General features: G+C 48.3%; 1 long non-coding RNA gene across 1 annotated transcript; it reads right to left on the bottom strand.

Moving 5' to 3' along the window:
- Window positions 1-1,129: 1,129 nt before the first annotated feature.
- On the bottom strand, window positions 1,130-22,628 carry LOC138789045 (uncharacterized). The gene is made up of 3 exons (XR_011362693.1): window positions 22,590-22,628; window positions 5,572-5,714; window positions 1,130-1,179 (listed from the first exon to the last, which is right to left on the bottom strand). It is a non-coding gene; the product is annotated as an uncharacterized lncRNA (long non-coding RNA).
- Window positions 22,629-22,862: the final 234 nt, after the last annotated feature.

Raw genomic sequence — 22,862 nt, 5'->3', positions numbered from 1 at the left:
CTATGACCAAAATAAAACTTTTTGATATCAACTTCATTCGCCGTGTTTGCAGACAAAAAAAGGATGAGAACAACCTCAAGAACACAGTCCCAATCGAGAAGCATAGCATGGCTGGGTCTTCCAACATGCCAATGACTTGAAACACACAGCTGGGGCAACTAATGAGGGGCTATGTAAGAAGCATTTCCAGGTCCTGGAGTGGCCTAGGTCTCCACACCAGAACCCAATAAAAAAATCTTTGGATGGAGCCGAAAAATGTTGCCCAATGACAGCCCCAAAACCTGAAAGATCTGGAGAAGATGTGTATGGAGGAGGGGGGCACAATTCCTACTGCAGTGTCTGCAAACCTGGTCAAGAACTACAGGAAATGTCCGACTTCTGTAATCGCAAAGTATTAAAGGAGAAGTCCCTCCAAATTATAAAAAAGGGAGGGGGGGAGTGCAGTAAAAAAAATAAACAACATAAACTTCCCTATCCTCCTGGCCTGTAGGGCCGCTCCTGGGTCCTGTTGAGAGAAGTCAGTGTCCTGCCGCTCTTCCAGCTGCATCGTCACATTCCAGGCAGTAATTGCCTGCTCAGCCAATCAGTGACTGGGGCCAGAAACAGCCCCAATCCCTAACTGGCTGAGTGGGCAGTCGCTCAGCCAGGCCATGATGTTGCCGCTGGAAGAGCCAGGTACCCAGTTTCCAGACACAAATTACATCCAGCGACCATGAGCAGGACCCGGGAGCGTCACTTAAGAGTATACTTGTTTGTTATATTCCCACACCCTACTGTCTGCCTTTTTTGAATTTGGTAATACTTCTCCTTTAGGTTCTGTTTTTCTACTGTACAAGATTCCGATTTCATGTAATAAAAGGCAAAATAATTATTTATAAATTATACAATGTGATTTTCTAGAATTTTTGTTTATAGATTCTGTCTCTCACAGGTGATGTGTACCTACGATCAAAATTGCACACCTCTCAGCAGCGTATCAAATACTTATTTTCCCCACTGTATATTCGGTCTTACGCTTGTGGTTAATTCAGAACTATGACTGTAAAAGGAAATCTCACATAATCCCGGCACTGTGCCAGATTCCCGGCACTTACACAAATTGCATAGATATGGCTTCTTCTGGAGCCGTCCAGTGATGCTGGTTTTTAGGTTTCTATTTGTATGACTGACAGCAGTGTTCTAAATAGAAGAAAATAAATCTATTTTATATAGAGACTATCATCTATAGGTCACATAATTCCATCCACATAAAGGAAATGGGGTCCATTAGGAGCCTCAATAACAATCCCTTTATTTATATAGCACCAACTTATTCCACATTGCTGTACATGGCTCGTCATCCATCAAATCCTCTTTGGGACTCACAATCTAATGTACCCAGAGGAAAGCCCACTTAAACCCGGAAAGAACATCCAAACTCTTTGCAGATGTGTCCTTGGTGGATTTTGAACCCAGGACCCCAGTGATGCAAGAAAACAATGCTAACCACCGAGACACTATACTTCATGCTGCAATATTTTGATGCAGCACCACCATTGTTTCCATTTCCCTGCTCCTATGACAATGGAAAGTCATAGATGTGAATGGGGCCTTAAAATGGTTATCCAGTGCTACAAAAACATGGCCACTTTTGCCCCACTCTTGTCTCCAGTTCAGGTGCGGTTTGCAATTAGGCTCCATTTACTTCAATTGAACTGAGTTTCAAACCCCACCCAGTCTGGAGACCAATCTGAAGAGTGGTGCAAAAGTGGCCATGTTTTCCTAGCACTGGATAACCCCTTTAAGAGGCTACAAGTTGAGTGTATTACAGCACACTGCAGTTCTGCATACTCCAAACTTTGATCATCATAGGGTTTTATGGTGAAACTAGTTGTGTTCAGTGGTGCTTCAGAAGGTCCGAATGTTCCTGCATTATAACTTTCTAAAAGAAAATATTAACCCATTATAAATCTCCATAATATAGATGCAATGGTCAACAACTACCAATCAAAGCTGGGGGGGTGGGGAGAAGACAGCATGAAGCACACACTACCCTACACACACTACCCTACCTGACCCTCCACACACACACACTACCCCACCTGACCCCCTCCACCCACACACTACCCCACCTGACCCCTTCACCCACACACTACCCCACCTGACCCCCTCCCCCACACTACCCCACCTGACCCCCTCCCCCACACTACCCCACCTGACCCCCTCCCCCACACTACCCCACCTGACCCCCTCCACCCACACACACACTACCCCACCTGACCTCACACACACACACACCATCCCACCTGACCCCCTCCACCCACACACACACTACCCCACCTGACCCCCTTCACCTACACACTACCCCACCTGACCCCCTCCCCCACACTACCCCACCTGACCCCCTCCACCCACACACACACTACCCAACCTGACCTCACACACACACACACACCACCCCACCTGACCCCCTCCACCCACACACACTACCCCACCTGACCCCCTTCACCCACACACTACCCCACCTGACCCCCTCCCCCACACTACCCCACCTGACCCCCTCCCCCACACTACCTCACCTGACCCCCTCCACACACACACACTACCCCACCTGACCTCACACACACACACACACACCATCCCACCTGACCCCCTCCACCCACACACACACACTACCCCACCTGACCCCCTTCACCTACACACTACCCCACCTGACCCCCTCCCCCACACTACCCCACCTGACCCCCTCCACCCACACACACACTACCCAACCTGACCTCACACACACACACACACCACCCCACCTGACCCCCTCCACCTACACACACTACCCCACCTGACCCCCTTCACCCACACACTACCCCACTTGACCCCCTCCCCCACACTACCCCACCTGACCCCCTCCCCCACACTACCCCACCTGACCCCCTCCACCCACACACATACTACCCCACCTGACTTCACACACACACACACCATCCCACCTGACCCCCTCCACCCACACACACACTACCCCACCTGACCCCCTTCACCTACACACTACCCCACCTGACCCCCTTCTCCACACTACCCCACCTGACCCCCTCCACCCACACACACACTACCCAACCTGACCTCACACACACACACACACACACCACCCCACCTGACCCCCTCCACCCACACACATTACCCCACCGGACCCCCTTCACCTACACACTACCCCACCTGACCCCCTCCACACACACACTACCCCACCTGACCTCACACACACCACCCCGCCAGCCCCCCTCCACCCACACACACACACACCATCCCACCTAACCCCCTCCACCCACATGATGCCCTGATTTGTGCAAAATCGAGGTAAAAAAAGCAGCGATTGTTTGCAAATTGTCTGCCCGTCCGCCTCACCTACTAACATAGCACCCAGACGTGCACCTCCAAACCCATCAGCGCAGAGGGGTGCGTGGTACTGCTGCGGCGGGCCGTGGCACACGCGTTGATTGGATGTGTGCGCCACGGCATGGAGGAGCGCGTCCGGGTGCTATGTTAGTAGGTGAGGCGGACGGGCAGCAGCGGCGATCTGCAAGCTAGATGCGGCCAACAAAAGAGCCGCATCTGGCTTGCAAAACCGGGGCAAGCAGGCATTTTATTCTGGGCATGAGCCCCGAATAAACCTGCCTAGCGACGCCACTGCATAGAGAAAACACATTACTGGTGCCAGAAAGTGCCAGATATTTGTAATTTATTTCTACTTAAAAAAAATCTCAGTTGTCCAATACTTATCAGCTGCTTTATGTCCTGCAGGAAGTGGTGTATTCCTTCCAGTCTGACACAGCGCTCTCTGCTGCCACCTCTGTCCATGTCAGGAACTGTCCAGAGCAGTAGTAAATCCCCACAAAAAACCTCTGCTCTCCAGAATGGAAAGAATACACCACTCCCTGCAGGACATACAGCAGCTGATAAGCATTGGAAGACTGGAGATTTTATAATAGAAGTAAATTACTTTTTTTTTTTTTTTTTTTTTTGGTGAACAACCCCATTAAGGCAAATCACAGGGATTCATTATACACCACCTTTTTCACCTTACTATTTAAACTGTATCATATAGGACAAACACCTATTTACAAGGCATCTGTTTCAATGCTATTAAACAGGTTGTTAATATCAGATCAATGGATATCCAACTCCCAGGATCCACTGAATGAAGGGTGGACACTACATCTCCATCTGTGGATGCAGATTCTGCAGATCAGTCCCATTCACATGAATAGGAATGAGCAGCAATATTAGGCGAAAGGGGGCATGATACTCGCCTCAGTGTCATGTGGCCTCTTTACTCAACCGATTGGTGAAAGTTGGATCCATTATGATCTAATACTGATGGATTACCCTTAGGATAAAAACCTCTTTAAAGGAGAAGTCCAGCAAAAATTTTTATTAAAGTATTGTATTGCCCCCCAAAACTTATATTAATCACCCATATACACTTATTACGGGAAATGCACATAAAGTGTTTTTTTCCCTTCACTTACTACTGTATCAAGGCATCACTTACTGAATCAAGGCTTCACTTCCTGGATAACATGGTGATGTCACTTCCTGGATAACATGGTGATGTCACTTCCTGGATAAAATGGTGATGTTACTTCCTGGATAACATGGTGATGTCACTTCCTGGATAAAATGGTGATGTTACTTCCTGGATAACATGGTGATGTCACTTCCTGGATAACATGGTGATATCACGACCCGACTCCCAGAGCTGTGCGGGCTGTGGCTGCTGGAGAGGATGATGGCAGGGGGACACTGAGGGACACAGGGCACTGGAGGGACACTGAGCATCCCTCTGCCATCATCCTCTCCAGCATCCACAGCCCGCACAGCTCTGGGAGTCAGGGCGTGACATCACCATGTTATCCAGGAAGTGACATCACCATGTTATCCAGGAAGTGACATCACCATGTTATCCAGGAAGTGACATCACCATTTTATCCAGGAAGTGACATCACCAGTGTCATCCAGGAAGTGACATCATCATGTTATCCAGGAAGTGACATTACCATGTTATCCAGGAAGAGACATTACCATGTTATCCAGGAAGAGACATCACCATGTTATCCAGGAAGAGACATTACCATGTTATCCAGGAAGAGACATCACCATGTTATCCAGGAAGAGACATCACCATGTTATCCAGGAAGAGACATCACCATGTTATCCAGGAAGTGACATCACCATGTTATCCAGGAAGTGACATCACCATGTTATCCAGGAAGTGACATCCCCATGTTATCCAGGAAGTGACATCCCCATGTTATCCAGGAAGTGACATCACCATGTTATCCAGGAAGTGACATCACCATTTTATCCAGGAAGTGACATCACCATGTTATCCAGGAAGTGACATCCCCATGTTATCCAGGAAGTGAAGCCTTGATGCAGTAGTAAGTGCAGGGGAAAAGCACTTTATAAGCATTTCCCATAATAAGTGTATATTGGGGATATGTATATCTTTTGAGCGGCGAAACAATACTTTAATAAAAGTTTTTGCCAGACTTTATAATAAATGCACAGTAATCTAGCATGTATAACTAATGATTGACTTACGGGTTGTGAGCCGCACTGTAATAGCTGACTGTTGGCGGGATTGGAGAGGCTAAATGTTCCACTGTACCCGTCTGTTTCCACTGATCGAGCTTGAAGGAAGAATCCCCTAAATGTTTCTTCACCAGATGTGGATGTTATAGTCACTGAAATGGAAAAGAACCCAATGTTTGGGGGTCAGTAACAGATGGAATATTTCTTACAGCATAAAGCGCCATGAACACAACCGTAATATGTATGACCGTACTACAGACCTACTTCCATAGAGCACCAAATGGCAGCATTTGGAGAACGTACAGGCTCTTTGCATAGAACCACAAGCATGATCTACCATGATGTCTACATTTGTGGAATATTTCTTTTAATAATATTATATACTGCATATTATTCTGTATACTGTTATTCTGTGACTTCTCACTCAATGATTCCCAAATTTAGTACAGGCTCACTTCCTCAAAAAAAATGTGACGCCATGTCTCACGTGTGCACCAGCAGGGGGCGCATGTAGAAGTATAGAATTAGAAGAGACGTAGATGAATAAGTGTCTTTCCCTCCCTTCCTGTGCTTGCAATGTTCCATCCCGCCCGGTCCCATACAGAAGCGCTCACCCCATCCCGGTGCAGGGTGGGGTGAACGCTCCTGCAGCTCCTCCCTAGTCTGTCGAACAGCCAAAAAAAGACGTTGTGTGGTTGTGGCCTAAAATTGCCCTTTTCTAGCCTCTATAATTCTTTGCCATAATCAGTAGGGGGGTTTTTTGTATTATTTTGGGATAGATAACCGGGTGATTTGTGCAATCTGCCAAAAATGGGTATTTTATGCACATTTTGGCACAAACAGCGTTAAAATATGTGAAAGACTTGATTTGGGTGAATACACCCAGAAAACACAAGGAAAAATGAAAATGAAAACAAAAGACAAAAAAAGACAAAAAACACTCAAAAAGCAATAAAAAAATGTTGAAATTTTGAGGCTAATTTTGTACCTAAATACAAAAATATATTTGAGTCTCAAAATACACAGTGTGAACACAGCTCTGGTGTTAGATATAGAATCTGATGGAGAGTCGGCATCTCACAATCGGACTGTGAATTGTAGACCGTCCTCCACCTCCAGCCATTGAATTACATGATATCCGTAATAGTATTTAACACTTTGTTTCTTACATTCAATTCTTTCCCCAGGAGAAACAGTTGTCTTAGACGCCGAAATGGTATAGGGTGACTCTGACGACTGAGCATAAAAAGGGTGTTCTGGCTTCATGGTCTGACAGGCACGGCTTACTAGTCCATTTCGATTTTGAAGCAAAGATTTGGTTTTTATAACAATCAGCGTTTAGACGAATAAATCATTAGAAAAATCGCTAGAAAATTTGTAAGAAAAATCGTTATTGCAATCGTTTTTAAGATCGCTTAAGCCCATTTTTCACTTAGGGTAAATTCACACGGGCATATCCGCAGCGGATTTAACGCTGTGAATTTCAATGTGATTACATACTCGCAGCGGGATTGTCATCCCACTGCCAGTATGTAGATCCCGGCCCCATTAACCCCTGCCGCCCGGGATGATACATTACTGGCAGCGCGATCCAGCTGCATCTGAGGCTTCCGGCTCCTGGAGGTCTCCTGCAGCCAATCAGTGTACAGTGTACAGGGATTTACATACTAGTAGCGGGATGACAATCACATTGAAATTCACAGGGGAGGTAATTTGCAGTGTTAAATCCGCTGCGGATATGCCCGTGTGAATTTAACCATAGGGTGAATCTTTGAAAGACTGTTTACAGGAAGCGATCTGCGAATTTCTAACAAACGACGATTTGAGAACATGTTGAAAGATCAAATTGAACAATTTTTCTCTCGGTGCTTGATCGTTTGCTGTGATTACACAGAACGATTATCACTCAAATGCGATTATTGCGAAAATTAGAATAATCGTTCCATGTAAACGCAGCATTAGGTGTACCTGTCAGTTCGTAAAACTGTCAAAAATTTTCATCAGTATGAGAAAAAAAAAATTGCTAATACATTCCTTTAATAAAGTTATATTAGAAATGGATATTTGTTTTTTAATTTACATATTCACTTGTATTGACTGGCAGCAGTAAGGGGCGACATGAGCTTCTTTGCTGCCTCCAAGGGCTATATAAGCCTGATCCTCTGCTCTGATCAATTCCTTCCGCTCAGGGCTATACAGAGCTGGGTCCCGATTTCCTCGTGTGCTGTATATTCTTATATACAGTACCCGGGGGGAGGCTGCACGACGCGATCTCTGTGTGCGGCAGCCTCTGCACAGTGACCGCTATCCCCACTCACTGTACTAGAACTATTAGCAGAGCAGTAACAGACACACTTTACCTGGACAAACTTTAAAGGGATTATTCAGCGCTACAAAAACACGGCCACTTTTCCCCCTCTCTTGTCTCCAGTTCAGATGTGGTTTGCAATTAAGCTCCATTTACTTCAACGGAACTGAGTTTGAAATCACAGCCAATCTGGAGACAAGAGGAGGCGCCGTTGTCTCCGCTCCCTGCTGTCTGTACCTGAGGAGGTGCCGTTGCCTCCGCTCCCTGCTGTCTGTACCTGAGGAGGTGCCGTTGTCTCCACTCCCTCCTGTCTGTACCTGAGGAGGTGCCGTTGTCTCCGCTCCCTCCTGTCTGTACCTGAGGAGGTGCCGTTGCCTCCGCTCCCTGCTGTCTGTACCTGAGGAGGTGTCGTTGTCTCCGCTCCCTCCTGTCTGTACCTGAGGAGGTGCCGTTGTCTCCGCTCCCTCCTGTCTGTACCTGAGGAGGTGCCGTTGCCTCCGCTCCCTGCTGTCTGTACCTGAGGAGGCGCCGTTGTCTCCGCTTCCTGCTGTCTGTACCTGAGGAGGTGCCGTTGTCTCCGCTCCCTCCTGTCTGTACCTGAGGAGGTGCCGTTGTCTCTGCTTCCTGCTGTCTGTACCTGAGGAGGTGCAGTTGCCTCCTCTCCCTGCTGTCTGTACCTGAGGAGGCGCCGTTGTCTCCGCTCCCTCCTGTCTGTACCTGAGGAGGTGCCGTTGTCTCCGCTCCCTCCTGCAAGTGTCCTTGCTCCCCAAAGTATTCCATAAATGTAATCAATCAGTACATCACAGTAAGCCCACCGAACTGCCGCTGCCCGCTGCCGCCGCTCTGGACTACACTCAATCTCTACTCTCATCACCTGCTCATAGCATGAGCAGGTGATGGGAGAGTAGTAGCTGGGTTATATGGCTCAGATCGCCGACGCTGATGCTACGCAGGGGGAGCCTCTCATCACTGTGCAGCAGCTATCATCCCCCTCTGCTCCCCCCCTCCTGCTTCTTCCGGGATCCGGCCAAACTGTACACTATGTGATGGCTGACTCCCCGCCCGGCTGCCGCTCTCCGATCATACGTGTCGGCTCCCGGTGATTTCTGGTGTCCCCGGCCGGCACATGTGATCCCCCTGCGCGGCATCTGCATCAGCAGCTGCGATCTCAGCCATGTAACCCAGCTACTACTCTCCCATCACCTGCTTATGCTATGAGCAGGTAATGAGAGTAGTAGTTGAGTGCAGTCTAGAGTGGCGGCGGCAGCGGTTCGGTGGGCTTAATGTGATGTACTGATTGATTACATTTATGGACAGGCTCGGACTGGGCCACCGGGGGGCCGGGAAAATCCCCGGTGGGCCCCGAGCTGGAGTGGGCCCCCTGCTCCTAGGGGGGCCGGGGGCCGCACCTCCCTTTTTAACTGGAAGCGATCGCAACGATCGCTTCCAGTTAAATGTAAGCAGTGTGCTGATTGACAGGGGCGGGAGGCCATAGGCTTCCCGCCCTGTCAATCACTCTTGTGACCGCAAGCAGAGATTTGCTTACGATCACAAGAGTATCGCAAGCTCTGTTGCGAAGTCCCGCCAGCGCCATCACTGACCTCAGTGTGCGCCGCGGTGGCTAGGACTTTCGGGTCATGGAGCGCATACCGGAAGTCCCAGCCACCGCGGCGCACACTCAGCTCAGTGATGGCGCTGGCGGGACTTCACATCGGAGCTGCTGATCTGTCAGGAGAAGAGAGAAGAGGAGGCCGGCGACCGACGGGGGAGCGTGTGGTTAGGTGAGTTGTCTTGTGTTTTGTTTTTGTTTGTTTTTTTATCAGAGGGGGCTATATACAGGGCGAGGACAACATAAGGGGGGCTATATACAGGGGGAGGACAACATAGGGGGGCTATATACAGGGAGAGGACAACATAAGGGGGGCTATATACAGGGGGAGGACAACATAAGGGGGGCTATATACAGGGGGAGGACAACATAAGAGGGGCTATATACAGGGGGAGGACAACATAGGGGGGCTATATACAGGGGGAGGACAACATAGGGGGGCTATATACAGGGGGAGGACAATATAAGGGGGGCTATATACAGGGGGAGGACAACATAGGGGGGCTATATACAGGGGGAGGACAACATAAGGGGGGCTATATACAGGGGGAGGATAACATAAGGGGGGCTATATACAGGGGGAGGACAACATAGGGGGGCTATATACAGGGGGAGGACAACATAGGGGGGCTATATACAGGGGGAGGACAATATAAGGGGGGCTATATACAGGGGGAGGACAACATAGGGGGGCTATATACAGGGGGAGGACAACATAAGGGGGGCCTATATACAGGGGGAGGACAACATAAGGGGGGCTATATACAGGGGGTGGACAACATAAGGGGGGCTATATACAGGGGGAGGACAATATAAGGGGGGCTATATACAGGGGGAGGACAACATAAGGGGGCTATATACAGGGGGAGGACAATATAAGGGGGGCTATATACAGGGGGGAGGACAATATAAGGGGGCTATATACAGGGGGAGGACAATATAAGGGGGGCTATATACAGGGGGAGGACAGCATAAGGGGGGTTATATACAGGGGGAGGACAATATAAGGGGGGCTATATACAGGGGGAGGACAACATAGGGGGGCTATATACAGGGGGAGGACAACATAAGGGGGGCTATATACAAGGGAAGGACAACATAAGGGGGGCTATATACAGGGGGAGGACAATATAAGGGGGGCTATATACAGGGGGAGGACAACATAGGGGGGCTATATACAGGGGGAGGACAACATAAGGGGGGCTATATACAAGGGAAGGACAACATAGGGGGGCTATATACAGGGGGAGGACAATATAAGGGGGGCTATATACAGGGGGAGGACAATATAAGGGGGGCTATATACAGGGGGAGGACAACATAGGGGGGCTATATACAGGGGGAGGACAACATAAGGGGCTTTATACAGGGGGAGGACAATATAAGGGGGGCTATATACAGGGGGAGGACAATATAAGGGGGGTATATACAGGGGGAGGACAACATAAGGGGCTATATACAGGGGGAGGACAACATAAGGGGGGCTATATACAGGGGAGGACAACATAGGGGGGCTGTATACAGGGGGAGGACAACATAAGGGGGGCTATATACAGGGGGAGGACAACATAAGGGGGGCTATATACAGGGGGAGGACAACAAAGGGGGGCTATATACAGGGGGAGGACAACATAGGGGGGCTATATACAGGGGGAGGACAACATAAGGGGCTAAATACAGGGGGAGGACAATATAAGGGGGGCTGTATACAGGGGGAGGACAACATAGGGGGGCTATATACAGGGGGAGGACAACATAAGGGGGGCTATATACAGGGGGAGGACAACATAAGGGGGGCTATATACAGGGGAAGGAAAACATAAGGGGGCTATATACAGGGGGAGGACAACATAAGGGGGGCTATATACAGGGGGAGGACAACATAAGGGGGGCTATATAAAGGGGAGAACAACATAAGGGGGGCTATATACAGGGGAAGGACAACATAAGGGGGCTGTATACAGGGGGAGGACAACATAGGGGGGCTATATACAGGGGGAGGACAATATAAGGGGCTGTATACCGGGAAGGACAACATAAGGGGCTATATACAGGGGGAGGACAACATAAGGGGCTATATACAGGGGAAAGAAAACATAAGGGGGCTATATATGGGGCAAGGACAACATAAGGGGGCTATATGGGGGAATAGACAACATAAGGGGCTATATGGTGGGTAGGGATGGCCAACATAAGGGGGCTATCTATATGGGGGATGGATAACACGGGCCAGTTATAAGGGGGACAGCACAGGGAGCCATCTATAAGGGACACTGGATGGGGGCAATTTATAAGGAGGACAACACTGAGGAGGCCTCTATAAAGGGCATTACACAGAGGGGGACAACAATGGGGGGCATCTATAAGGGTAACTATACTGGGAGCGGTGTGTATACAATAGGGCATGCACAGAGGGGGGCATCTACTTTAGTGGACTACACAGAGGGGTCATCTATAAGGGGACTACACAGAGGGGGCCATATACTATAGGGCAGGAATAGGGAACCTTGGCTCTCCAGCTGTTGCACAACTACAGCTTTAGCTGTGGCTGTCCAGGCATGATGGTAGTTGCCGTTTTGCAACAGGTGGAGAGCCGAGGTTCCCTACCCCTGATATAGGGAATGCACAGAGGTTGTCATCTACTGTAAGGGGATTACACAGAGGGGGATTTCTACTATAGTAGAGGCACACAGGGCCATCTATATGGAGGACTGAACAAGGGGCCATCTACAAGGTGTCTACACATAATATATATATATATATATATATATATATATATACACACACACGCTACAAATAGTCAGGGCTAACCACTGAGAGAAGGTGTAAAGGGGCCAATACAGATGTGCAGTTTGTAGAGAGATGAGGATGAGGAGCCTAATATATTTCTCTGGCAGATTCTGTGGATTCGTGGCTCGGAGAAGTTCTCATAACGGCCCAGGGCAGATGGAGAAGAAGATGAAAAGGGAAGAACTCTGATCAGAGAAGACGTCCCCTGTGAGTCGCTAAATCTATGTGCACTGTAATGTATATGGTGTATAGAGCCTGTGTAGAGCTGGGGCTACCTCTATATGACTGTATGAGGGGATATTGATCTTTGTTCAGAGGATTTTATTCAGTACCAGCGGCGGTGTTAGTCAGTATGTGGCGGTGTTAGTCAGTATGTGGTGGTGTTAGTCAGTATGTGGTGGTATTATTTGTTACTTGTAATCTGGTGCGGTGTTCATTGGTCTTAGTATACTGGATTTGGTCAGTAACAATATGGTAGTAATGGTTGTGGTCACTGGCCAATAATAGGTAACAAGCGCTCCTAGGAAGTCTATTCAGCCGATGATCGGCCCATGTAAAAGTGCCAGAGATCTGCTGACATGAAAGCAAATGCCCCATAGTCGGCTAATTTGATCTTTTGTGCGGCTAAGGGCCCTTTTACACAGAAAGATTATCTGACAGATTATCAGCCAAAGATTTGAAGCCAAGGCCAGGACTGGATTTGAAAAGAGGAGAAATCTCAGGCTTTCCTGTATGACCTGATCTCTGTTTATAGTCTGTTCCTGGTTTTGGCTTCAAATCTTTGGCAGATAATCTGTCAGATAATCTTTCTGTGTAAAAGGGCCCTTAGATCATTGCTGTCGGCTGCACATCACCTGCCCTGCTGATTAGCAATCATTTGCAGCCCTACGCTGCCCCATATCACACCGTGTTATGTACCCTTATTAATGTTACCATAGATAAATATGGTGGCAGAAGGGTGGGCCCCAAGAATGATTTCCCCTGGTGGGCCCAAGGCACTCCAGTCCGACACTGTTTATGGAATACTTTGGGGAGCAAGGACACTTGCTCCCCAAAGTATTCCATAAATGTATTCAATCAAAAACACTGTATATGGTACTCATTGACTTCTACATATAGTGCGCCCCTGCTGGACACTCCATTGTAATTACACCCCGGATTCGTGACCTCACTTTTTTTTGGAGAATCTTAAAGGGGTTGTCCGGCGATAAAAAATTATTCACAGAATAACACACATTACAAAGTTATACAACTTTGTAATGTATGTTATGTCTGTGAATGGCCCCCTTCCCCGTGTCCCACCACCCCCGCCCGTGTACCCGGAAGTGTGGTGCGCTATACATTACCTGTCGCGTGCCGACCACGGTCTCCGATCGTCAGCAGTGACGTCTTCTTCGGGAGGCCAGCGGATCTTCCCGAGTGCCGGCCGCCCTCTGCAGCGTCATCCGAAGCTCAGCCGCGATTGGCTGAGCATAACTGTGCTCAGCCAATCGCGGCTGAGCAGCTGATGACGTGGCCGCGTCATCAGCCGCGAAGCCGCGATTGGCTGAGCACAGTTATGCTCAGCCAATCGCGGCTGAGCTTCGGATGACGCTGCAGAGGGTGGCCGGCACTCGGGAAGATCCGCCAAGCTCCCGAAGAAGACGTCACTGCTGACGATCGGAGACCGTGGTCGGCACGACATGCGGTGAGTATAATGCACCACACTTCCGGGTCTAGCGTGGGTGGGGGGAAACACGGGGAAGGGGGCCATTCACAGACATAACATACATTACAAAGTTGTATAACTTTGTAATGTGTGTTATTCTGTGAATAATTTTTTATCGCCGGACAACCCCTTTAAGTCTCCCTGATCTACTAAATTAACCCCTTAGTGACCGCCGATACGGCTTTTTCTGCTGCCATCAGAGAATAAGGCTGCAGGGCCGGGACGGCCCCCACCCAATCCCCCCGGCTACCGGAGGTAGCTGAGGGGTTGGGGCAGTGTGTGGGGTCCGTCCCGGCCCCCCCCCCCCCTAACCGACGATCGCCGCTATTAACGTTATAGCGGCGGCCGTCGGTAAAGGGGATTACCGGAGCTGCCGCCGCCTTTCATCTCCCCCCGCCGTGAATCTACGGCGGGGGGAGATGAAATAAGTGTCCCCCAGACCTCAGATCAGCCCCCCCAGTAGGGCGATCACTAACCCCCCTCCCCCGGCGGCCATCATTTCCAAGATGGCCGCCGCCATCGCTGTGAACCGACTAATGTCGGTTCACAGCGATGGAAAAGTTAAAATGAATGAAAGCCCCATGCTCTCCACCACCGGAGGTAGCGGAGAGCATGGGGCAGTCATCGGGGACCCCCCTGTTGGGTCCCGGTACAAGCGATCAGCGGTATATACTATATACCGCTGATCGCTTGTACCATGTGCTCCTGGCACTTTTTATCCCCTGTCACCATGAATGATTGGTGACAGGGGATAAAAAGTGATGTCCCCCCACCCCCCAAGTCGGCCCCCACCCCCCCTGTCACCCCCCGTCCCCCAGTCACCCCCCCCTTCCCCATATACTCACCTGCTCCTGGAGCTCCTTCCTCCTCGACGTCCTGGCTGGTTATGAAGTGCACATGCGCTTCACAACCAGCCAACTCTGAAAATTTAAAGTGACAGAGACCAATTTGGTCTCTGTCACTGAACTATGATTACTGTGATACAAAATATCACAGTAATCATAGTAATACAGTGAAAATGAATATGTAAAGTACAAAAAGTGACAAACATACAAAAAAATAAAACACACACTTTTTATTATAGTAATAATTGCAGTTTACTCCCAAATTACCCCTAACCCCTCCCCAGATTACCCGTAACCACCGCACGTTGCCCGTAACCACCGCACATTGCCCGTAACCACCGCACGTTGCCCGTAACCACCGCACGTTGCCCGTAACCACCGCAAATTGCCAGTGACCCCCTCCCGATTGCCCGTAACCACCCCAAATTACATGTACCCACCCCAGATTACCTATAAGCACTTCAGTTTATCAGTAACAATCCCAGATTGTCTGTAACCCCCCCAGGTTCCCCGTAATCATGCCAGATTACATGTAACCCCCCCAGATTGCACGTAACCACCGCGCGTTGCCTCTGACCACGCCACAATGCCTCTGACCATGCCACGATGCCTCTGACCACCGCACGTCGCCTCTGACCACCGCACGTCGCCTCTGACCACCGCACGTCGCCTCTGACCACCACACATCGCCTCTGACCACCACACGTCGCCTCTGACCACCACACGTCGCCTCTGACCACGCCACGGCGCCTCTGACCACCCCAAATTGCCAATGACCCCCTCCAGATTGCGGTGCCCATGCCAGATTACAGGTATCCACCCCAGATTGCCTATAAAAACTTCAGTTTATCCGTAACCACCCCACATTGCCCGTAACCACCCCACGTTGCCCGTAACCACCCCAGATTGTCTGTAAGCACTGCAGGTTGCCCGTAACCACCCCACGTTGCCCGTAACCACCCCAGATTGTCTGTAAGCACTGCAGGTTGACCGTAACCACCCCACGTTTCCCGTAACCATCCCAGATTGTCTGTAAGCACAGCAGGTTGCCCGTAACCAGCCCACGTTGCCTGTAACCAGCCCACGTTGCCTGTAACCACCCCACGTTGCCGTAAACACAGCAGGTTGCCCGTGACCACCACACGTTGCCCATAACCCCCCCACGTTGCCCGTAACCACCCCACGTTGCCTGTAACCACCCCAGGTTGCCGTAACCACAGCAGGTTGCCCGTGACCACCCCATGTTGTCCGTAACCACCCCAGATTACCTGTAACCACTTCAGGTTGCCCATAACCACCCCTGGTTGCCCGTAACCACCCCACATTACCTGTAATCTCATTTTTTTTATTTTATTTTAGTAACTGCGCTATTCTAATAACTATTACTAGCTGCGGTTTTGCTCCAGCAAATTGGCGCTCCTTCCCTTCTGAGCCCTGCTGTGTGCCCATACAGTGGTTTATGCCCACATATGCGGTACCGTTGTACTCAGGAGAACCTGCGTTACAGATTTTGGGGTACATTTTCTCTCCTGTTCCTCGTCAAATTGAGAAATTTCAAACTAAACCAACATATTATTGGAAAAATTCGAGTTTTTCATTTTTACTGGCCAATTTTGAATACTTTCCTCTAATACCTGTGGGGTAAAAATGGTCACCACACCCCAAGATGAATTCTTTGAGGGGTGCACTTTCCAAAATGGGGTGACTTTTGGGGGGAATCTATTCTGCTGACACTACAGGGGCTCTGCAAACGCACCTGGCGCTCAGAAACTTCTTCAGAAAAATCTGCACTGAAAATGCTAATTGGCGCTCCTTCCCTTCTGAGCCCGGCTGTGTGCCCATACAGTGGTTTATGCCCACATACAGGGCCGGCGTTAGGGGGGGGCAAAGTAGGCACTTGCCCAGGGCCCCCATCCCCCAGGGGCCCCCTAGCTCCTTCCTTCATTAGTGGAGCAGGAAGCAGAGCAGCACAAGCAGCTCCCCTGCTCCACTAATGAACGAAGGAGCTGAGCTGTGAGGACGGAGCGCCCCTCCTGCAGAGCTGCCTGTGCCCTACAGAAGAGGAGGAACGGCAAGCCCAGGTAAAGAAATAGAGGGGGGGGGGGTGAGATGGTCACGGAGACTGGGGGCGGGACTTGCAGCCAGGGGGCGGTGCTTACGGCCACGGGTGGGCGGAGCCTCGGGTGTCTTTATAAAACAGTAACCCCCTCCCCATATACTAGCCTAGCGAACAGTATACAGGAAGGGGGCAGGGGATCTTGTATGATGCAGTCCCCCCTTCCACCATATACTGTTCAGGGCCCTCCTCCCTCTGTATCTATGGCCACCAGGCCCTGAGCAGTACATGATGGAGGTGGGTGCTGAATCACACAGTATCCTGTATGATAAAGTACCCCCATATCTCTCCTCTGCTCTACTACTACCCCCAATACTACTCCTAATACTGCTCTACTATTACCCCAATACTACTCCTAATACTGCCCTACTACTACCCCCAATAGTGCCCTACTACTACCACCATCAATACTACTCCTAATACTGCTCTACTACTACCCCCAATAGTGCCTTACTACTACCCCAATACTACTCCTAATACTGCCCTATTACTACCCCCAATACTACTCCTAATATTGCTCTACTACTACCCCCAATAGTGCCCTACTACTACCACCATCAATACTACTCCTAATACTGCTCTACTACTACCCCCAATAGTGCCCTACTATTACCCCCAATACTACTCCTAATACTGCCCTACTACTACCCCCAATAGTGCCCTACTATTACCCCCAATACTACTCCTAATACTGCTCTACTACTACCCTCAATACTACTCCTAATACTGCCCTACTACTACCCCCAATAGTGCCCTACTACTACCACCATCAATACTACTCCTAATACTGCTCTACTACTACCCCCAATAGTGCCCTACTATTACCCCCAATACTACTCCAAATACTGCTCTACTACCCCCAATACTGCCCTACTACTACCCCCAATACTACTCCCAATACTGCTCTACTACTACCACAAATACTGCCCTACTACTACCCCAATACTACTCCTAATACTGCTCTACTACTACTCCCAATACTGCCCTACTACTACTCCTAATACTGCTCTACTACTACCCCCAATACTGCTCTACTACTACCCCCATACTGCCCTACTACTACCCCCAATACTACTCCTAATACTGCTCTACTACTACCCCCAATACTGCTCTACTACTACCCCCAATACTGCTATACTACTACCCCCATACTGCCCTACTACTACCCCCAATACTACTCCTAATACTGCTCTACTACTACCCCAATACTGCTCTACTACTACCCCCAATACTGCTCTACTACTACTACTCCCAATACTACTCTACTACTACCCCTAATACTGCTCTACTACTACCCCCAATACTGCTCTACTACTACCCCCAATACTGCTCTACTACCATTGCTATTATTACCTCCACTCCTGATACTACTACTACTCCCAAAACTGCTACTCCCCTTATCTACTACTACACCCCTCATCTTATATGCTTCTACTATTGCTACACCCCTTATCCACTATGCCTATACTACTACACCCATCAAAAAATAAATAAAAAAAATCGAGAAAAGAAAAAACGAGAATTTATTTTTTGCCCACATCACCCCAGCCCTAGGAGATGCTATGTGCTGGGGGGGGGGGGGGGGCATTTAACTATCAGTGGAGATGCTATCTGCTGAGGGGGCAACTATCAGTGGAGATGCTATGTGCTGGGGGGGGGGGGGGGGACAGGGGAGATGCTATGTGCTGGGGGGGGTAACTATCAGGGGAGCTGCTATCTGCTGAGGGGGCAACTATCAGGGGGCTAGCTAACAGGTGTAAAACCTACAGTGAGATGCCTCCTATATTGGTGGATACTACATACTGGGTGGTGGAGGTAACTACCAGGAGAATTACCTACAGAGGGATACCGACTATATGTACTATGGAGGCACAGAGGGGTCTTATTTAAGGTCACAGAAGATCACCCCACCTCGAGCAGCGCGCCAACCGCTGACAAAAAAGTATCGGGACCTTAAATTGCTGCTACAATGTTTTAGCATTTGGGGCCCCACCTTCAACTTTGCCCAGGGCCACATTTTGTCTAAAACCGGCCCTGCCCACATATGGGGTACCGTTCTACTCAGGAGAACCTGCTTTACATATATTGGGGTGACATTTCTCTCCTGTTCCTCGTGAAATTGAGAAATTTCAAACTAAAGGAACATATTATTGGAAAAAATTGAGTTTTTCATTTTTACTGTCTACTTTTGAATACTTTCCTCAAATACCTGTGGGGTCAAAATGCTCACCACACCCCAAAATAAATTCTTTGAGGGGTGCACTTTCCAAAATGGGGTGACTTATTGGGAGATTTTACTCTGCGGACACTACAGGGGCTCTGCAAATGCACCTGGCGCTCGGAAACTTCTTCAGCAAAATCTGCATTGAAAAAAGCTAATTGGCGCTCCTTTCCTTCTGAGCCCTCCTGTGTGCCCATGCAGTGGTTTATGCCCACATATGAGGTACCTTTTCACTTAGGAGAACCTGCGTTACAAATTTTGGGGTACTTTTTTCCTCTTGTTCCTCATAAAATTGAGAAATTTCAAACTAAAAGAACATAATATTGGAAAAATTTGAGTTTTTCATTTTTACTGTCTACTTTTGAATACTTTCCTCTAATACCTGTGGGGTCAAAATGGTCACCACACACCAAGATGAATACTTTGAGGGGTGCACTTTCCAAAATGGAGTGACTTATGGCGAGATTTTACTCCGCTGGCACTACAGGGGCACTGCAAACGCACCTGTCGCTCGGAAACTTCTGCAGCAAAATCTGCATTGAAAAAGCTAATTGGCGCTCCTTCCCTTCTGAGCCCTGCTGTGTGCCCATACAGTGGTTTACGCCCACATATGGGGTACCATTGTACTCAGGAGAACCTGCGTTACAAATTTTGGGGTACTTTTTTCCTCTTGTTCCTCGTGAAATTGAGAAATTTCAAACTAAACGAACATATTATTGGAAGAATTCGAGTTTTTCATTTTTACTGTCTTCTTTTGAATACTTTCCTGTAATACCTGTGGGGTCAAAATGGTCACCACACACCAAGATGAATTCTTTGAGGGGTGCACTTTCCAAAATGGGGTGACTTATGGGGGGTTTTCTCTCTGCTGACACTACAGGGGCACTGCAAACGCACCTGGCGCTCAGAAACTTCTTCAGCAAAATTTGCATTGGAAAAGCTAATTGGCGCTCCCTTCCTTCTGAGCCCGGCTGTGTGCCCATACAGTGGTTTACGCCCACATATGGGGTACCGTTGTACTCAAGAGAACCTGCATTACAAATTTTGGGGTGCTTTTTGTCTCATATTCCTTTTGAAAATGAGAAACTTTAATCTAAACGTATATATTATTGGAAAATTTAAATTTTCCATTTTTTTACTGCCTAATTGTGAATACTTTCCTCCAGCCCCTGTAGGGTTAAGATGCTCATTATACCCCTAGATTAATTCTTTAACCCTTTAAGGACATGGCCCATTTTCGTTTTTACGTTTTCGGTTTTTCCTCCTTGTGTTTAAAAGGTCATAGCACTTGCATTTTTCCACCTAGAAACCCACATGACCCCTTATTTTTTGCATCACTAATTGTACTTTGCAATTACAGGCTGAATTTTTGCATAAAGTACACTGCGAAACCAGAAAAAAATTCGAAGTGTGGTGAAATTGAAAAAAAAAACGCATTTCTTTTATTTGGGGGAAATGTGTTTTTACGCCATTCACCCTGGGGTAAAACTGACTTGTTATGCATGTTCCTCAAGTCGTTACGATTAAAACGATATATAACATGTATAACTTATATTGTATCTGATGGCCTGTAAAAAATTCAAACCGTTGTTAACCAATATACGTTCCTTAAAATCGCTCCATTCCCAGGCTTATAGCGCTTTTATCCTTTGGTCTATGGGGCTGTGCGAGGTGTCATTTTTTGCGCCATGATTTGATCTTTCTATCGGTACCTTGATTGCGCATATACGTCTTTTTGATCGCTTTTTATTACATTTTTTCTGGATTTGATGCGACCAAAAATGCGCAATTTTGCACTTTGGGATTTTTTTGCGCTGACGCCGTTTACCGTACGAGATCAGGAATGTGATTAATTAATAGTTCGGGTGATTACGCACGCGGCGATAGCAAACATGTTTATTAACATGTTTATTAAAGCGGCCCCGCTTTGAAGTGCAAGTGAGGACATAGGACGTACCGGTACGTCCTATGTCCTTAAGAGGTTAAGGTGTGTAGTTTCCAAAATGGGGTCACTTATGGGGGTTTTCAGGATACCAGACTTCTAAATCCATTTAAAAAAAGAACTGGTCCCTAAAAAAATCAGTTTCACGAAAATGTGATAATTTGCTGATAAATTTCTAAGCCCCATAACACCCTAAAAAAGTAAAACATGTTTACCAAATTATGGCAGAATAAAGAAGACATATTGGTAATGTGACTTAGTAACTAATTTATGTGCTACGACTTTCTTTTTTTAGAAGCAGAGAATTTCAAAGTTCATAAAATGCAAATTTTTTAAATTTTTCATGATATTTTGATGTTTTTCACAAAAAACACACAAAGTAGTGACCAAATTTTGCCACTAACATAAAGTGCCATAAGTCATGAAAAAACAATCTCAGAATCGCTAGCATACGTTAAAGCATCACTGAGCTATAAGAGCATAAAGTGAGACAGGTCAGATTTTGAAAAATTAGCCTGGTCATTAAGGCCCAAACTAGCTGCAGCACGAAGGGGTTAAGGGAAATAGCCCTATATGTTCATTTCCCATAATTAAAGGGGTTGTCCGGCGAAAAAAAATTATTCACAGAATAACACACATTACAAAGTTATACAACTTTGTAATGTATGTTATGTCTGTGAATGGCCCCCTTCCCCGTGTTTCCCCCCACCCACGCTAGACCCGGAAGTGTGGTGCATTATACTCACCGCATGTCGTGTCGTCCACGGTCTCCGATCGTCAGCAGTGACGTCTTCTTCGGGAGCTTGGCGGATCTTCCCGAGTGCCGGCCGCCCTCTGCAGCGTCATCCGAAGCTCAGCCGCGATTGGCTGAGCATAACTGTGCTCAGCCAATCGCGGCTGATGACGCGGCCACGTCATCAGCTGCTCAGCCGCGATTGGCTGAGCACAGTTATGCTCAGCCAATCGCGGCTGAGCTTCGGATGACGCTGCAGAGGGCGGCCGGCACTCGGGAAGATCCGCCAAGCTCCCGAAGAAGACGTCACTGCTGACGATCGGAGACCGTGGTCGGCACGCGACAGGTAATGTATAGCGCACCACACTTCCGGGTACACGGGTGGGGGTGGTGGGACACGGGGAAGGGGGCCATTCACAGACATAACATACATTACAAAGTTGTATAACTTTGTAATGTGTGTTATTCTGTGAATAATTTTTTTTCGCCGGACAACCCCTTTAATGTACATTATAAATTTGTCTAACTTTCCATAAGTAATAACATATTAAAAAATTGTTTTAGCCGGAGTTGTCCTTTAAGAGGTTAAGTATGGAATAATGTACAACCAGACCAGACCCCTAAATAGACACTGGACACTCTCTTGTGTGCCCCCCCCCCCCCCCCCCATCCCAGACAAGCGTCACCCTGTAGCCCCCTGTCCCCCTCCCCTGCCCAGACTGTGCACCCCTAATTGTCCTCCCCTTCCCACACACCTGTATCTTCTTTCTTCCTCCTCCACAGTGCAGTCTACATACAGGACCTGCGGTGACATCATAGTCACATGTCAAGGTCCTTCACCATCTACACAGTAACTTTGCTGAACTGTTTCCTGGCTGCTGTTTAGCCCTAATTTGCGCAAAATCGCAGTAAAAACGCAGCGATTTTGCACAAATTATAGCTAAACAGCAGCCAGGAGACAGGACAGTATAGGAAATACCTCTTTTGATGAAGTAAAAATCGCCCCCTGTCTTATCACTCTGAGAGGG

The sequence above is a fragment of the Dendropsophus ebraccatus genome, chromosome 4, assembly GCF_027789765.1.
Source record: "Dendropsophus ebraccatus isolate aDenEbr1 chromosome 4, aDenEbr1.pat, whole genome shotgun sequence".
Lineage (NCBI taxonomy): Eukaryota > Metazoa > Chordata > Amphibia > Anura > Hylidae > Dendropsophus > Dendropsophus ebraccatus.
Note: the sequence above shows the minus strand (reverse complement) of the source record. Positions and strands in the feature narration are given on the sequence as shown.